Source organism: Manacus candei, unplaced genomic scaffold (genome assembly GCF_025592945.1).
Source record: "Manacus candei isolate 608988 ecotype Guabito, Panama unplaced genomic scaffold, ASM2559294v1 h1tg000052l, whole genome shotgun sequence".
Lineage (NCBI taxonomy): Eukaryota > Metazoa > Chordata > Aves > Passeriformes > Pipridae > Manacus > Manacus candei.
The window spans coordinates 3,207,538-3,225,150 of NW_026138100.1; the positions used below are offsets into that span (position 1 = coordinate 3,207,538).

General features: G+C 39.7%; 1 protein-coding gene across 1 annotated transcript in view; it reads right to left on the reverse strand.

The window, feature by feature from the left end:
* Window positions 1–825: 825 nt before the first annotated feature.
* SCAF8 (SR-related CTD associated factor 8) overlaps window positions 826–17,613 on the reverse strand; it is a 91,998-nt gene continuing 75,210 nt past the window's right edge. Inside the window, exon 21 of the mRNA XM_051801677.1 lies at window positions 826–1,970. The gene's annotated coding sequence lies outside the window, so the exon portion shown is untranslated. The remainder of the gene's footprint in view (window positions 1,971–17,613) is intronic.

A 17,613-nucleotide genomic window follows, 5' to 3' on the forward strand; every position in this document is an offset into this window, starting at 1 on the left:
TTGTCTGACTCCATTTGTATTTAAATGTACTGGTATGGACTTCACAGCAGTGAGCGCTCTGTCATCCCTGTGCAGCAGTGGCACCCAACTAAAAGGTTTTAAAGGTCAGGGATGTTTTGTTGATATGAGTTCAGCTGCTTGCTATGAGCTAACCACACTGGGATAAACCCCTGCCTATAACACAGCATGGCTAGGATAATCTTGTCAGGACCCCATTCTTTTTTGAAATGCAATGTGCAGTTTTTGCTCACACAAACTTAATTGCTACATGAAGAACATTTTTATAGTTTAAAATTTTGTCTTTGATAAAGAAAATAAGAAGGAAGAAGGAAAAAGAGTCTAACTGGCTTTTGAACTCTGATATACAGCACAGTTTGTGTTCAGCGCACACAAACACACACACACACACACATATATATATATATCACACATAGCAAATCAAAACCAGTTTAGACTCAATTTTTCTGCAGCTTCTTCCTTCAATACCTTTCCAGGATTACTAATGACCAGATGTCAAATACTTGAGTACAGCCTTAAATCTGGGATGCAAAGAGCCTGATCTCCTTATTGCCCTGGGACCTCATGTGCAAATTGAATTTAAGCATCACTATTGATTTGCTAACATTTTGTGTCCCTCTGCCCTTTAACCTGTTGTAGTTAATGATACAAAGGAGAACAAGGTCCAACCATATAAATACCTTCCTCTCTAACATTTTTCACCAAAGCTTCTAACCAGCGTTCAGCAATGAGCAGGATTCCAACTAAAGACTTGTAGCTACAACATAAGAGTAGAGAAAATGATGAGAAAAAAAAATTTTGAATTTAGATCTTTATTATACAGGCCCAAAGCTGTGGTCACCATGCAGTTACACTGTAATGGGAATGATCTTGCTGAAAAGATCTCACTAAACAAATGTAAAGAGACCACAGACGACAGCATTCCAAATAACTGACACTTTAATTTGTGTGAGAGCAGAAATAAATAAAGGAATGGCAAGTATGTCCTTTTCACATATGATGGGACATATACATATTCCTTCTTTTCTATAGCTATTCAAGAGACAAAATCAGCAAATACTGCCCGAAAACACAGACCTTTCAGGTGATGGTTCAGCTAACTTTTAGCTGTTTATCTCCCCTTGGCTATTAGATCAAGCACACATTTAGACAGGTGCATATGCCAAAAAAAGGAACACAATGTGGGTTTTTTATATTTTATTTCTACTTCCTGCCCTTTCCTTCTCCTTTTATGACAATAACAGGAAGTAATTGGAGACACCTAGTCAGATAAAAGCCCTGGAATTTTTCCCTTCTAGTTTTTCATTATACTCTCATAATTTAAGGATTCATCACAAATTTTAAAAAGTTGAGGTGCCTTATAAGGAATTCATCATCTCTGGGATATAGATAGCCACAGTGAAGAGCTGCACATAGACTGCACACATAGTGTTATGTAAAAGTGGTTATCTTTAAAAAACAAAACTTTTTTAAAAATTTTTAGATCAAAACAAAGCATGTCTTATTCCCTACAGGATTTTCTTGCAACCTGTTCTTCAGTTTTTTGCACTAGGAGATGCTATAAATGGTATTAGTTACAATATACAGTCCACAGTCATCTTCTGGTCCAGCAGAAGAACCTGTCTCTCCGATGGATGCAAAACTGTTCATCTGAGCAGATCATCCTCAACAGCACAAATATGCTCTAGAAACTCATAGAGTTTATGGTTTTAATTTATAAAATTAAACCTGCCTCAGACAGGTAATATTGGTATGTAATACTGCCGTCCCTGGGTTCTGTCAAAAACGGGGTACTGAGGGTGCTCAGAGCCGTCTCAGTCTGCAGCGCTGGGATCCTTCTGGCACTCCAGACCCAAGAAGCGATGTGGTGCATGCTAGAACATGGGTGCACTTCTCACTTAACTCTGCAGAGCCCAGGACATGGTAAGCTGCCAGAACTTCCTTCATCTTGCCTGTTAACAAAAGGAACAATAACTAGTCATCACCGTTGCTGGAGCGTAATTCCAATTTTAAAAAAAGCCCTATAAATGAGACCTTTCTATTGTTTTTTTTTTTTTAGTCATGCAAATGTTTCATTAAGAAAAGATTTGGGATAAATTTTACAGTTTCTCTGTTAGCCACACAATGATTATAAGGGAGAAAGGTCTTTTACTGCATGGTTCCCAAAACATTATCCAGGATTAAACATACTATTATTTTAAAAATAAGTGTCCAGTAGCTTAGTACTTTAAAATCTTCATTAAAATATTATCCCTGTAAAGAGTAATTTTTTATAGCAGATTTTCTGGCTTAAAGAGCTATATTGTCTCTCACACACACTGTACATAAGATACAGAGTAAACAATTTAGAGGACTAACAAACAATAAATAAGAATCCAACATATTAGTAAGTGGCTTATGTAAATTTGGTGTACAACTATCTCTAATACATATTAGTCATGTCCATTACGTATTTATAACACCTATAAATCCTTCATAAATGACATACTGAATGGGCTTCACAGAACCAAGGCTCAGAACAGACCACACTACATTATGCACTCCGATTTTCTGCCAATTATAATTTTCCCACATAGTGCTCTGTGAAGTCTAGGCATTTTCGTTCTCAGAAAATCAAGGCTTTTGGTATCTCAGACTGAGAATAAGAAAGACCAAGATTACACCTCCGATACATAGTTGCTGCAGAATACGTAGAAGAAGAGGCAAAGGTACCTCTGGGAGGGTGATTCACCCATTCCCTAGGTAATCTCAAGATGGTGTACATCTTTTTTCCATGGACTCTAAGTAGAATAAAGACCAAAATTTCTTACAACTATGAATGCTTTATATCCTACCACAGGCACCTGACTGTGTTCTCCTCTTTACTCCACAAAGATCATTCATAAAGCCATCAGACCCTAGCAATTTTAATCAGTACTGACATGGGCAAAATTAGAAAAAGTATCATTGCTTCAATCTAATGTGAATACAGAGGCCATGTAATAAATTCCAGAATTAATGCTAAGTTTTCTGTTACATACCCTGGAATTTTGTGGAGCCATCCAAAGTAGTTTTTGTATGTATAATTATTATCCTTATCATAATCATATAAAAAGAAATCACTAAGGAGTAGGGTTAGCAGATGATTTGAGAGATTGACTCACCCATTCCTGACCAATGTCATACCTGCTGATGTTTGTCTAATCTATTTTTAAATATCTGCAAGGTTGAAAATTCCATTAATTCCCCCTACACAACCTATTCCAGGGTTCCACTTTTCCTTGACACTTACATTTTTTCCCGATGCTGATACTAAACCATCATCGTTGAAATCTAACCTATTACTGCTTTCTTCTACTGATAGCATACATGGCAGCTAAAACCCTTCCTCTTTAGAGTCGCTCATTGCTACAAGAAGGTGGCTACCACATCTTCCTTTCATCCTCTCATGACTGAACAACCCCTCAATCTTTCCTTGAAGGTATATGTGCTTTAGATCATTGAGCACAGATTGCTTTCTTCTTGGATCCTACCTGAGCTACAGTTCCTGCAAGTGGGTGAAGCTCTTCCACTGAGGCCTCATCAGTGCTGACTAAAGTGAAATAATCCCATTTGATGCTTTGTTACTCCCCTTCCAGTAGCCTGACCTTGTTTGAAGTAGCACTTCAGCTTGAGATCCGATCTTTTCTGCAGAACTGCTTAGCCAGTTGTTACCCATCTATATTTATGTGCAGCTGATTATGTTGAGCTCTATGCACAATTCTGCATTTGCCCTAATTTAACTGCTGGAAACCCACTGTTTCCTAGACTGCTCTGCTACTTTATCAAGATCATTTTCAATCTCTTCGCTTCCAACGTGCTTGTTCTGCTCTATGAATTTATTAAGTGTACATTCTAACCTTTCATCCAAGCTGTCAGTGAGAATACTGAATAGTACCAGAACAAGGAAAAACACTTGAAGAACCACACTTAATAGTGTATCATTGAGAACTACCCTCTGCATATGGTTTTCAAATAATTTATGCACTCACATAATAATAATTTATTCTAGCCTGGTTTCCCTACATATAAGAATAATAACAACTGAAATATTTTGCCATACAGTCTTGTTCAAAACAAGCAGATAATACTCACAAATATCTTTTAAAATTAAGAATTGTATAGACTTTCAAAATGAAAGCATTATGGAGAAAAGATTTAAAGTGATAACACAGTCTTGTTGAAAATGGATTTTACATCTATATGGCTACTTTTATGAAGTATGTCCTCTACTGAAATATTGTTCACTTTAGACTTAATGGAAGTCTTCTATAGCCTCTTAAAATTGAGTTTTGTTCAATGAAAAGCTCCCCTGAGAAAGGAACAAACATATACAACTACAGTATCTCCTTTGAAACAAATCAGTTGCACAGCTTCACAAAACTCCAAGCTGCAAAATTACTGTTTACTATTTATCTTGTATAAGTTCTTGATCAGAAACATACTAAACAAGGACTGTTAACACAAACAGGATTGGTCATATTGAGCCTTGCAAAGAAAAGATTACCATTTACATTAATCTTTATGGAAATACAAGCCAACTCCATAAATACAGGAAGCACAGATCACTCTTCTTACCTAATTTGGGTTATTTGGTAGGCCTTTTCTACTTTTCACTCTATGATATATTTTGTTTGTGCCACCTGTGTTACTCCCAAAAGTGAAATAATTTGCTTCCTGACATGGAGACAGAGTCCCCACCTGCTTCTGGACTGGAAGAATGGAGGCCAGTAGAAGATGAAATACAACACAAACAACACCTTCATACAAAATTTGGTTTGATTTGCTATTTAGGATTACATCCCCTTGGATTCCCAGTGAAGAGTGAAACTGCCTTTGCTCTGAAAAATACATGGTTACAGAGAGCAGCATAAAGAGTACACACAAACACTTTTGACTTTTGCCAGCAGAAAAGAAAGAGATAGGGTAAAGAAGGATGGGCGAGCCAGCCTGACCCAGGACTGCTCATGACATGCAGCCCGCAGTCGGACTGCCAAGGCAGAGAGGGGCTCCCACAAAAAACTCGCTTGTTACAGGAAGTCAAAAGTCCTGAAAGTCAAAAGTCAGAGAAAGAAGTGATCACAAGGGGGACTGCACTGTCCCACTCGGTGGTTGACCTGTCCCGTCTCTGTGTGGATATCTTTATGATACAGGAAGGGGTGGCATGTGCTTTGAAGAGCTCTAACACATGGATAGGATACTGCTTTGTTCCTTAAAGGCCACTGAATATTCTATATGAGGTCACCTGAGTGAGTTTCCCAACCAAGAAACATGGATCTGATTACATCCCTGTGAGGAAAATGGAGTGAAAGGACAGGTGCTGGCCTGTTAGCACTGAGTGGGTCCTGCCACCACAGTGGGATGTGTCGCAAAGGCTCAAGGGTTGGCCAGGCTGGGTGCAGCCAAAGCCTGAGACACATGGGGCAAAGGTGGGCACATGACGTCAGAGGTGCACCCTACCTGTAGGAAAAAGAAACCAGGTGGATGGATTGATATTACAGTGACCTGAAATCACCTAGGCTGAAAATAAAGATAATTCTGCAGTTGTCCAAAACTGTTTTATAATACTGCTGCATGTTTTAGAAACATCCAGTGCATTTTTTTCAGAATGACTGCTGCTTTTCCACCACAGCGGCTGAAGTTGCGCACAGATACAGTTCCAATGCACACAAAATCTCTTTTTATGCCTCAGACAACTTCTAGGGAAGCCACTTCAGCCATGTGGAATGGGGTGGAGGGTCAGTCACATAACCTGAGTTGAGTGCCCAAGGAGGAGAATCAGTTATCTGTGTTAGGGTCTAGTGCCTTTTCAGATGGCCTAAAGGTTTCCTGGCTCACTAGCATGAGAACCATCAGGACATCTTTAATGGCACTACACACCTACTGTTCAGGCAAGCAAAACCATGAAAAACGTCAGTACCCAACCACTACTATCTGGAGCCAGTCAGTGATGGCAGCAGAATTTGTCCCATGCTCGCCTAAGTGCCTACCACAAGTGTCAGGAGCACAAGAGAGGCGTGTGGGTGTCCCTCCTCCACTATACAGCACTCGTTCTATACTATAGAGACAAAACAGTCAGCCTGGCAGTGTAAATGTATTGCAAGAGTAAAGTGAGATGAGTCCCACGCCTTTTTTCCAAAAGGAGAAACAGAAGCCTGTATTTAAACAGTGCAACATTAGTGTGTTGGCTGACAAGGGGAAGATTACCAACACTCAGTGTAATTAAGACTAAGGTTATGAAATAGACATTAATAGAAGTGCAAAACTTCCTCATGTTAGCAAGCACCATAAAACCTACATAATTTAACTGACTTTAAATTTCATTGAAAGTTTATGGGTAGACTGGACTACTGAAAATGCAATACCTCAATCTTTGTGTCTTGGTATCATAAAGACACCAGGGATATAAGGCTGAAGTGAAGTTACAATGTGCTAAATTCAAATTATACTTAATTACAATGGATAACAAAGTCTCTAAACTTTTAGATGATTTATTTAAAAATATATTTTTAAATTAACAAGAATCAGCCAGTTTAACAGTCACATGAAATAGTTTTGAAAAGTAGAGTATATTATAATGTAAAACAATTTAACATTATTAGAAAAAAATCCTATGTGACATGATTTAAAAATCTGACTAACTTCCAAAGCTTTTCTGAATTGAATATGGTGGTGTATGTGATATCAGTTAGAAATGAACAGTCCAGTGGCACACTACATTCTGTAGTTAAGATCTGATCAGGGTACCAAGCAATAATACAGTTGCCAGTCCTCCAAAATACAGGCTGGGACTAGATAACTTTTTATGGGAGTGGGTGAGTTCTGAGCTGGAGGGGGAATTTCACAGCCTTGCAGCAGTTTTCCTGGTGTGTGACTGAAAATGCTTGTACTGCAGTGCACAAGACAACAACTGTAGCCCCTCTGACCTCTTTACTTTCTTCTCCTTCTTTCAGATAATATATACACCTATTTTTTTTACTCCATATGTATCTTCTCTCAGTAAAAATTCTGTAATCCAAACTATAACCTTATTGCAGCTGTGCAAATTTTGGCCAAATTCAGTCCTTGGCTTTATCAAATCCAGTGTTGTCAGCTCCGGAGAGTTTCTCGTGAGCTCCACAATGTGATGTTTTCCTGTAAAGCTTCTTCTGAAAAGTGCAGCTCATGTGAGAATATGAGTTTCTGTATTTCTGTTAATTTTTCTATGTTCATAGATACACAGAAAAGGTGCAAAATGTGATTTTTAGGTGCTCATAAGCTCAGAAGAGTCTGAGAAAAACAGAAGGCAAAACAAAAGGGATTTTTAGAGCCTTAATCTTAAGATTTCAACACTTTAAAGCCAGCCTCATAATTTTTGAAGGCACAATTCTTGAATGTTTGGCATTTGCAAAACAAGAAACATCCAAATCTGCTACCTCCCAGCTTTGCAGGCTGAAGCAGTTATCCTGCTCTGCCTTGCTGTGAAGGAGAGAAAGATTTGTTTGGGGGTATGTCTACACAGTTACATGACTGAAACTTGGCCATGAGCCAAATCTTGACATACTTGCTAGAACACTTCATCTACATTCAGCCCAAACAGTGCTCATTGGTGTGGCTATGGTATGGCAGACAGTGTGAGCTGGGAACTGCAAACAACACTTCAAGGTGTTAATGAAGAGCAGCCTTAATCTCTCCTCAGCTGAGCTTGACTGTGGGAATGCTTCTGGTTTGCTTCAAGGCAAAAGCATATCCATAAACACAGCAGGGGCAGTTCAAGCAAACCCTTCTGGTATGCACTGAAGCAGTGAGGACAGGCTCAGAGTCGGGTGGTGCTGAGAGCTGGTATTCACAGCAGAAGCATCCCCATCACGCCCACACATCCTGTGGGAGAGCTGGGAGCTGACAGTGTGACTGCTCCTGTGCTGCATCAGTCCTGCAGAACAGGCCTTAAACTCATCAGGACCTCCATGCCTTGCAGGAACTGGGTCAGCCTACAGGTATCTGACTGATTTAGGGAGCTGTTTGCTGCCAGGGTCCCAGTGAATGTAATTTGTCCCAAAATACTGCTTTCCCCTGGCATTAGCCAGAAGGAGGGGGAGTGCTCAGCAGCAGCACCTCTCTCACTCAAGAGGTAGGTTGGCTGTCGCTGCCTCCCAGTTGTGGGGCCGATGCATTCCTGTAACTGGTCACACTGGGACAAAGTAAATAAAAAGTCACTGCACAAACACTGAATATCATCTAGAATTGGCTAAGAAATTGTTTGCCAGCAGCACATAGCAGCTCCCTGTACTGTCTCAAAGCAGTAACTGATGGTTGTGCTTCCAGTAACATGGAGGAAGCCAGCTGAAACTCACATCAGCATCCCTACTCTGAAATGGACTTGAAGCTCTTAGACCTCTCTGAGCATTTGTCAGGGCTGTATCACACCGATGGCTTGTGGCAATCCTGAGACAACCAACGACCCTAGATTTTTCTTCTCTCTCACAGCTGAAGTCTCTTCTTCAGTTTTTAGTGTTGTGTCTCACCTCACTAAATACCTATGAGCAACTGTTCCTGAAAGCAAACTCTGGAGCATACAAAACAGTTCATAGCCCTTTAATATGTGGAATAGGAGGGGTACAAAGTAGAGGAACAAGAGACAGAAAGGTCACAGAGTGCAGGCTTCTATTCCTTTGCAATAACTGGCCAAGCTCTATCCTATAATTTATTTTCTGTTTAATTTTTAACATCTTTTTGCTTACTCTTTCAGTAGTTCATTGCTCCAATGACTAGAATTTACAGCTTACATTTATTCATGATCAGCTTATAACCTGAGGACCTACAGGCCTGTTAGCCTGACCTTAGTGCCAGGGCAGGTCATAGAGCAGATCATTTTGTGTGCCATCACACGGCATGTACAGGACAACCAGGGGATCACGCCCAGTCAGTGGGTTTTGTGAAAGGCAAGTCCTGCTTGACCGACTTGATCTCCTTCTGTGACAAGGTGACCCACTTAGTGGATGAGGGAAAGTCTGTGCATAGTATCTACCTGGACTTCAATAAAGCCTTTGACATCATTTCCCACAGCATTCTCCTGAAGAAACTGGCTGTTCATGGCTTGGACAGGTACACTCTTTGCTGGGTAAAAAACTGGCTGGATGGCTGAGCCCAGAGAGTGGTGGCGAACGGAGTTATATCCAGCTGGTGGATGGTCATGAGTGGGGTTCCCCAGGGATCATATTGGGACCAGTCTTGTTTAATATCTTTACTGATGATCTGGATGACAGAATTGAGCACTCCCTCCATCAGTTTGCAGATGACACCAGTTTGGGTGGGAGTGTTGATCTGCTGGAGGGTAGGAAGGCTCTGCAGAGGGATTTGGACAGGCTGGATCCAGGCTGCGTGAGGCCAATTGTATGAGCTTCAACAAGGCAAAGTGCCAGGTCCTGCACTTGGGTCACAACAACCCCATGCAGCGCTACAGGCTTGGGGAAGAGTGTCTGGAAAGCTGCCTGGCAGAAAAGGACCTGGGGGTGTTGGTCAACAGCTCCTTGAACGTGAGCCAGCAATGTGCCCAGGTGGCCAAGAAGGCCAATGGCATCCTGGCCTGTATCGTGAATAGCGTGGCCAGCAGGACCAGGGCAGTGATTGTCCCCCTGTACTTGGCACTGGTGAGGCTGCACCTCAAATGCTGCATTCAGTTTTGGGCCTCTCACTACAAGAAGGACACTGAGGTGCTGCAGTGTATCCAGAGAAAGGCAACAGAGCCGGTGAAGAGTCTGGAGTGCAAGTCTTGTCAGGAGCAGTTAAGGGAGCTGAGGTTGTTTAGACTGTAGGAAAGGAGGGTCGGGGGGACCTCATTGTAGCAAGGTGGGGTCAGTCTCTTCTCCCAGAGGAAATGGTCTCAAGTTGCACCAGGGAAGCTTTAGATTGGATCTTAGGAAAAATATTCTTCATCAAAAGGGTTGTCAAGCACCGGAACAGGTTGCATAGGGGAAGTGGTAGAGTCACCATCCCTGGAGGTATTTAAAAGAGGAGTGATGTGGTGCTTAGGGATACGATTTAGTGGTGTACTTGGCAGTGTTGGGTTAATGGTTGGTGTTGACGAAGTTAAAGGTCTTTTTCCAACCTAAATGATTCTATGACTCTATGATAAAGACACTGATAACTGTACTACCTCTGCTGGAGTTACCTTGCTTGATAGGTCCTAAGATAGCATTTCCTTTTCTTTTTTTTTCACACAGTTGTATTGCACTGATGGCTCAGAGATATTTCAGTTAATAAAAATACTTATTTTTCTCCTTCATTTTGCTGTCTCCAAAAAGTAATTGCAGAAATTATGTTTATTTCATTGAATGACTGACTTTATATTTGTACTACCAAATTTTATCCCAGTCTTGCAGCATCTCCTTTGGATGAAAGGTACCCATCTGTAGTTGCCTGCTAGGGTTTTATCCATCTGCAGAATCAATGTGTTTGCTGCGTCCACATGCCCTCTGCTGTCTAATAATAGTCTTCTCTCTAGGTTTAGCTATCCAGTGAAGACCATCAGCCTCCTTCCCACACGCCCTTCATAGTTCCCTCTTTGCAGGGGAAATACTCTTTCCAATAGCTGCAGTGCAGGAATTATGTCCCTAGTGAATTAGAAGTGTATGAATAGCCATGAAAGGTGAACTGTACAACCTGGAGTTTCTCTTATAGGTCCTAAAAACCGCTTGAAAATATCAGTCTACATTTTAATGCAATTACATATATTTAGCTTTATTATTTCCTTAAATAATTTTATTTTAGGTGCAAGTTATGATCTTACTTGTGGTATCTCTGTGACCTGAGCTGCTATTGATCAGAAAGCCAATAATTCCAGTGGTGATTCTGTCTTGTTGTGCCTGGCATTAAAAATATTTTGGCACCTTTACTTAAAATTTATAAGTTATGTAAACAGAATGCCTCTTACTTCCATGCTCTTATTATTCCATAAATGTCTCCGTATTGATGGCAGATCAGTCCAGCACTAAATAAGCAGAAGATAATCTTTCTGTAGGTCATTTTGTTTCAGATCATTACCTCCATTTTCTAGTCAGCTGTTCCTCTGCAAATTCTAAAAGCATTGACTGAATCTACATTGCTGTAACCACTCATCCATTTCAGTTATTCAATCAAATGCCACAACATGTAAAAATTGCATCAGATAATCATTATGGGACAACAGAGCTCCAGAGAATACTCAAAGCTCTTGCACCTGTTGAAGGCTACTGGCTGCTATTATGCCAGCTATGGTCTCCCAATGATTTACTATTAAATCAGTCCTGGAGGTTTAATTGGATGAACTGTTAAATACATTTTGTTTCTACACTCCCTCATATTACATTTTAGACATTTTGGCAGGCTTAAATCTAGCTCCTAAAAAAAAAATAAATCTTTAATGTCCTTGTTAACAAAAATCAATTGAAATAGCTCTGTATAAATGATTATAATTGGCAAAAATAGAATTTATTATTTTACCAGCTACTGATCCCACCTTTCTTTTCTGAAATACACAACCAGGTACTCTTCATGTCAACAAACATCTCCATCACCGATACTCTTCTCCGTTAACTCTGACAAAGACTCTGATCTGTTTCTAACAGTAGTGGTTGCATTCTCTGGATACCACTGCTCTTAAAATTATCTCTTTTGCACATGCCTACTTCTAAAATATTGTGAAGTTTCATAGTTATCAGGCAGTCAATATTAGGTCCTTCAAAATTCTTAGCTTTTTCAAGCACACTACTGTCAGTAGACACTATTTTTTTTTAAGAAATGGGAAAATTAAAGTAAAATTCAACTTCAGTTGTGAATAGACATTTTTTTTTTCTAAAAAAAGACAATCACTAGAGTTACAGTCTTTGCTCCTCAGCTCCATCACAGACCACACAATCTACAAAAAGTTATCCATCAGCTTCAGTCAGCCGAGGAATGCAGCCTGCTCTGGATGCTGAGGATCTCCAGAGAGCAACATAGCCAAATTCATATAATTCCTGTTCACCAAGGGATTTAAATCAGAAATATTCTTGCTAATTACTATAATATCTTCTTACTGTAACTACCACCAGTATTTCTGAAGAGATCTGATATTATAGAAAGCATGAAAATATATTAACAAGTTATTTGAGAGAGGAAGATAAAGAAACTTTAGAGGGTGTTTGGTTTTTAATCAGATTCAACTGTCAAGAATATTAAATTAAAAAATAAACTGAAGACCCTTGAAAGCCCTTCAAGTTACCTTGAACACATATTCTGTTTCTTGTTTTGAACAAAAATTCAGCACAAAGGAAAATTCTTTTACTATAAGCAAAGCTTTTAGTAAGTAACAGCAGGAATTGCAATAGAAGGTGTTTAAGATGTACTAAAAAGAGCAATCCTTTTCAATGCCAAGATAGCATTAAAAAAACCCAAACATAAGTAAAATATGGTAAGTAATTTAGTACCTGTTAGGTTGTGCTCTTTGGCTCAGATCACTAACAAAAGTCTTGCTAATCATTAGTAATTCTACTATTATAAAATGAACAAGGAAACTTTTTTCTCTAGTTGTAGAACATATTTCTTCAGTGATATAAATACTTGGAAAAACATATGTAGTATAGAGAACAAACACATCTGACCAGAAGTAAAAAGGTGCAATAAAATGGAGATAATGGAGTGAGAAGGTTTAATCAATCCAAAGAAAACTTCATGCCCACAGTTACTTTAATTATTGAATTCCTACATATGTCAGTATAAGATTGTTTAAATATATTAGCCTAAATTATATACTTATTATATTTCTTGTACAGTTACAACCTAGGAAAATTGAGTCTGGTGGCTTTAAATACAACTTCTTTGGAGATTCCTAAGAATGTAGAGGACTTTCCAAAAATGTAAAGTTTTGGGGTTTTTTTTGCAAGTGCAGTGCTGCCAAATATTTTTGCCACTAAATAAATGCTATTTCAGCTGCATTTGAGCAGTAAGAGTGGTAGCTAATGGCCTATTCAGTTAATCATAGTTATTCGCTCCCTGGAAATGTCTCAGAATATAATAAATGCTTTGTTTTCGTTGTGGAGTGTTAAATTACAGGCATTACATAATACCCATGATATATAACCTATCCGTACGAATACAAACTGAATCCAAAACCATTCCCCTAAAATAATTGTAATACTTGGAGCCTCCAAAGAAAGAAAAATGCTGTTGTTACCCACAGAGCTACTGAAATAGCTCTGATAGCAGGGTAAGAAATGGCTATAACGAAAGTTCTGTTTTAACAAAACGTGCCTATTTGTCATCCATTTACAAAGGTCTGAATTAACTATTACGGAATATTTTTCAAACAAAGAAAACAAGAAACATGCTCAAATAGCTGAACCACATACATCCTTTCCTAAAGGAAAAAAGGGTTGCAGATGTAGGGTTGTAAGCTGCCCCATAAGAGACAGATCAAGCACTCTGAGACCAATGCTCTCATTGGGTGTTGTATCAATAGAGGATTTACACTGTTCACCTCTTTTTTTTATATTTATATAGGTTGTAGAAGTCTCTGTCAGTCTTAGCTATGTTTTGTTTGCTGCTCAGAGAAGATTATATTTATTATGCTGCATGTTGACAACCTGTCACGAGGGTAAGGCAAGATACAGTACATCATATTTATATGATATAACAGCTGGTTATATGTCATCTCTTTGCGGTTGCCATTATACTGATGAGACAAGGAACCCTTTGTAGTTTCTTCAGGAATTGTCTTCCAGAGGTATTTTTAAACGCTGGAGTTTGTTTTAAAACAATATTCGGCTTCTGAGGTCAGAGCAAACTGTGTTTTTTAGTTGCAATTGCTTTGCAGAAAGGATTAGATTAGTAGGTCATAAGAATATGCCCTTGGCTACTTCAAGGAGTGAAGACAACCTTTGAAACAGTCTTCTGTTTGGCTTCCCAGATGAAAGAACTCCTCCATGAAAGCATACAAAAATTCAAAAGGCTTCTAAAATTAGAATATGGATGAAGTTTGGTATCACACATCTCTTTTATTTCTCCTGGAGGAAAAGATACTTAAGTATTTGCTGAAGAAGTAATTTGGCAGGCCATAAAGTGATAAAAGATATATGAGGGTGTTCTAGTTTTAACTTTAGTTTTGTAGAAGAACTATTAAGAATTTACTGATGAAAAGGAAATCAAACCAAAGTGATTAGAGAATGAGAGATTTCATGATTCCTAGGAAATGAAGAGCAGACCAGTGCTAGGCAAGCACAGAGAATGAAGCTGCAGCCAGCTCCAGAGACTAACCAAGGACACCCCCAGGCAAAGGCAGTCCAAGGGGGGAAAGAGTTTAAATGAGAGGACAAGTTTACAGAAGGTCAGCACTAAAGCACAGCAGCAAATTAACCCAGTGCAGAGAAAGCGAACAGTATGTATACCAGGAGATATTTAATTACCTTAGAGCCCCAGAGGAGTAATTTAAAAGGTATTGTTAAGTACACCTGCTGGGAGAACTGCAAAGAATTCACCATGCAAACATACAGGGAAAAGAAAGATAGTGAAATACAAGAAAAAAACCCTGCAAACATGTTTGAAAAAGAAATTCAGCACTGAACAACCTTGCTAGTTCAAACTAACCTCTGCCTGAGACAATACTGCTGCTGTCACCTGTAGCTCTGAAGAGACTTATTTAGCATCTGAGCATTGCCTTTGGTGGCCAAAATGTCAGTAATTTCGGGTTGTTGTACGCTGGCACAGTGACAGGCAGAGACAAATCTGACTACATCCTACAACATAACTTCTGTTTGCTATCAATCAGACAAAGACCTTTCATTAGGTTTCTCAAAACAAACTAGTTTTAATTCTGATGCCTTCTGTATCTGACAATCTTGTACTATGGTGATGGAAGAGATTTGTAAAATCTGATGTGATATAAAACTGTGTGAGGTTGCAAGCAGCTTACAAGTTTGGATTAGAATTCACCATAATTGCAGTAACTTGGATAAATGTTCTGAAATGAATGCATTAGATCCACAAAGAGAAGAGTAAATTACCATAGAAAGATCTGCAGGGGAGTTACAGTAGTCTATAAGCACATCATCAGTCAGGATGATATCCAGTTGCAGAAAAAGGCAGCCTGCTATACAGTCAGAGCAATACTGTAAGCAAATCAAGTAATTATTTTCCCCTACCGGCAGCGGCAAGGCCCTGACTGCAGTACAACTCTGCCTCCTGGGCTGTCGAAGGAAGAAGACTATTGGAGGGAGTCCAAGCAAAAGCCACAAAAAATTGGTAACAGATGTAGAAGAAGAGAAGGTTGAAAGAAATGGATTGTTTAGTCTAGAAAAAGTGAAGACTAAGAGAAGACATGATAACATATTTAAAATATGTAAAAGTTTGTTCTGAGAAGGGGATGATGACTAATTGTTCTCCATGTTTATCATGCAGAAGACAAGACATAGTATGCAGTTCTGGAGAAAAGCTTTCTAACACAAGGACAATCAGTCAGGTAGCAGGCTATCTACAGGTATCACATGTAATGCTGTCCCAAGAAGCAATGAGAGCAGTTGAGACAAACACCTGTCAAGATGAGGAGAGGTATGCTTGATCCTCCCTGAAAGCAGGTGAACAGCCCAGGTGATCCTGTGTGAGATCCTGTCCAGCCTCATGCTTGGCCACAGAAACACAGCACAGACCAGAGCCTTCCATCAAAGAGACTGAATACTATGATACGAACGACTGTCATTTGTCTCTAGATCCTTGCCAGGAAGGACAGAGCCTGCAGGACAAGGGATGAATCTCCCAAATCCATTTAGTTGACTAATTCAATTGGCTGGAAGTAGCAGAGAGCACCCACTCAGTAATCACTGCATTTACTTGTCTAACATGCTCATGGCTCAGTCGTACCTTTACTCCACTTTTGCTGCCAACAGCTCTTTTCAGTGGTGTGTAGGGACTGATACGGAGTATTTAAGTACACAATGCTGAGAGGCCACTGGAGGAATGAGTTAGTAAATGACTTAGAATGAGTTGAACAGGCTATAAAAGCAATAGGCAGGGCCAAGGCTGTAGCGATACCTGGCAGGGACCAGGCTGGTCATGAAGGCTGTATCTAGAGAAGGCAATCGGCATATAGAGGAAAAGGGGTGACATGCCAACAGCTTGCACCATGGAGACTGCCACTATGGGGGCACAGCTGGCAACCACCAGTGCCAAATCTCTGCCAGCAAGAGTAAGCTCCCTGGCTGTGCAAGGCCAGTGTGCTGCAGGGGCCACCCATTCTAGCCACCGGTGGGGCTGTTGTTCCCAGTTGTTGAGAAAATCATATCAGAAACCTCAGTATGACACGGAAAGGGGAGGGCAGCCTTCCTCGCGGGAACACTGAGTGAAAGTTTTGCTGCATTTAGAAGAGTCTCAGGAGTAAAGATAGGGAAAGAGACTGTGAAAGGTCCAATCCCTCACAGAAGGGCAAGCCTGAGTGTGCAGACCCTCAGAGTGGCTTCGCCGTGTACACTGGTGGATTTGCAACAGGTCTCTTACTAATTTTTTTTCTGTTAAGAAGCATAGAATTGAACTGACGTTAACTGGAATTAAAAAAAAATCATTATGTAAACTGGCAAGTGGGCTCATTGATTCACAGAGGGAGAGACTGCATGGCCAGCAGGTGCTGTTGGGGTATGTGTGCATGTGTCTTGCACAGTGCTTCCAGGCCCCTCCATAGGTTTTCCCCTGTACTACAGTCACACACCCTGTGCTTGACTAGAGCAACCCTGGAATAAGGTGCCCTGCCTCCATTTGAAGCCTTCCAGTGGAGCAAACTCATTTTCCAAACAGCATGCACAGAGTGTAGAGCGAAACATTTCCACTTCTCTTGTCAGTATTTTAACCTTAAAAAAAATTATCTATAAAAACAAACTACTCTCCATTAAAAAAAAAAATGGAGAGCAAGGGAAACATAGTCAAAGGTCTGTTCTTATGCTTCATCACTTGTAAAGACCAGATAATGTACTGTTGGAACTTTCTTCTTGCATGACAATGCAGACCATAGTATAGCTCTCGCCCTGGTAAAATCAAAACCATTGATAAATGGGATTAAACAGATCCTGTCAATAACTCAGTTGTTCTTTCTACCTTCCTGTTAAGCCTAATAGCTTTCTGAAAAACTTCCTCAGGTTAGAATAAAAAAAAAGATCATACTTCAAACATTTGTAATGATGATTTACACAATTTTCCTGGTATGATGTCAAAATTACTGCATATTACATTAACTTTTACTTATAATTGTAGACAACTAATGAGACTGTACACTTCACATAAATTCAGGTTTGATTTTTTTAATGGTCCCTGCAAGGAAAAAAAATGTAAAAGAAACAGTACAATACTTATACAGAAATGTTTGTAATGCAACATCCTGATTACTCTCTATTACTTTGATCGCCTAATACCCTTTGAAAGTAATTTAAAATTAACAGCTGTTTTCACCCTTAACTGTGTCTGGAGGGTGCACCTGTAATTACAGAAAGGACCAAGAAAGAAAACACTCAAAAGAATTATTTTCTCCTTTGATTTCACAGTCACTCCAGAGTCTCTGCAGACAGCATTTGCGTGGGTAATGATGACTCCTTAAGTAGAATA